The sequence below is a fragment of the Echinops telfairi genome, unplaced genomic scaffold (genome assembly GCF_000313985.2).
Source record: "Echinops telfairi isolate 266 unplaced genomic scaffold, ASM31398v2 ScPeMD7_7468;HRSCAF=8506_0, whole genome shotgun sequence".
Classification (NCBI taxonomy): Eukaryota; Metazoa; Chordata; class Mammalia; order Afrosoricida; family Tenrecidae; genus Echinops; species Echinops telfairi.
This window is the reverse complement of record NW_022111369.1, coordinates 34,564,344-34,565,924: the sequence shown is the minus strand read 5'-3', so window position 1 is coordinate 34,565,924 and position 1,581 is coordinate 34,564,344. Positions and strand designations below refer to the sequence as shown.

General features: G+C 45.0%; 1 pseudogene; it reads right to left on the bottom strand.

Annotated features, from left to right (window-relative positions):
• Positions 1–653, bottom strand: LOC101643176 (annotated as a pseudogene).
• Between the last annotated feature and the right edge of the window lie 928 nt (positions 654–1,581).

Here is a 1,581-nt window from a genome sequence, read left to right as displayed (position 1 = left end):
ATCCTGCACAGCAGCAAGAACCTCTGGATCCCTAAGAATCCCATGAACCCAGGCATTCCTGCCATCCCAGCCATACCCGCTCCCATTCCAGGCATTCCTCCAGGCACCCCCCCACCCCCCACCCCAGGAAAGCCACCTGGAAAGGAGCCATGTTGAGCTCCTGATTGTGGTCTAGCTTCTTCCTCCCTCTGGGCTCGGTCATGCTCTTCCCGGGCTTTCTTAACTCTTTCTATTCTTTCTTTGATCTCTCGCTCTTCACGTTTCCGCTCATACTTTCTCCGATGTTCTGCAATTTTCTGGGCCCTTGGCTGAACTTCTTTCAGCATTCCACCAGCGTCTTCATCATAGTCCAGTTTACAAGCAAGGGCAAGGTCGTGTGCAGCTTCTTCCCCATGGCCCAAAAGTCTGTGTGTTTTCCCTCTCCATTTGTAAGGCTGAGCTGAATCGGGATTCATTTCAATGGCTCTGTCACAGTCTCGGATGGCAGCATTTGGCTTCTGTAATTTGACGAAGACACTGGCTCTCTTGGCATAAAGACTGGCCAGGCGAGGATTCAGTTTGATGGCATCAGTAAATAGATTAATAGCTTTCTGTAATTCACCATCATTTAGGGCATCAATGGCTGCCACTTTCTTGTCATTTGCCTGATCCATCAGTTATCTCTACAGTTTTATCTCCCATTTCTTGAGGGGCATCTCTATCTAGTTCAATCACACCTTCATTGTCAATTTCTAGGTCACTTTCCTCACTTAATGGTTCATCTGCCTTTAGGTTTTCCTCTGTCTTCGTATTATCTGTTTTTTCTTCCTTGATATTTTCTTCTGATTTGGCTTTATGAGTAGCAGGTGGTATTTTACCACCCATGCTCTCCCCCCACTCCCTCAGGAAGCGCACCTCCTCGGTGTGCAGAACGCTTGGGTCCTGCTTACACATTTTCACGAAGACCCGCAGCTGGCTCACTTTGCGGGGGTCCATGGTCGGCAGGTGGAGGGAAGAAGAGGGCGCGGCTCTGGAGGCTGTGGCCGGATATGTTTAACTATTTTAAGTAACCTGTCCAGTGCAATAGTTGACAATAGAGCAAGCACAAGTCCCATTATGTCCAACTATCTAGGTAAAACTCTATGCATCTCACGGTGTATCGATCTACAATCTATTAACTATGGGCTATAATTAGAGAAGCATATACTCTTTTCAAATCTGCTTTTCTATCTTTTGCTAAGTTATTTTTTAAATTAATTGTACCATTCTGATTTATTAAGCTTTAAGAGCACACATGTTCATTGGTACTATGGAACGAGTTCCAATTCATAGTGACCTTATGTGCAACAAAAGGAAGCATCACCTCACAATTGTGTTCTGAGAAAACAGAAAGATAGATAGATAGATATACACACATATAGCCACCACCTATCTATCAGTTTGCCATTCTGTGGACGCTTGTGTGTTACTCTGACGCCAGTAGCTATGGAACTGGTATACCAAACACCAGTAAGGTAATCCATGGTGAACCTGTTTAAGAGGAGCTTCTGGTCTAAGACAGATTAGCCCTGGAAATCTATTTTACAAAATGTGGTTTTGTTC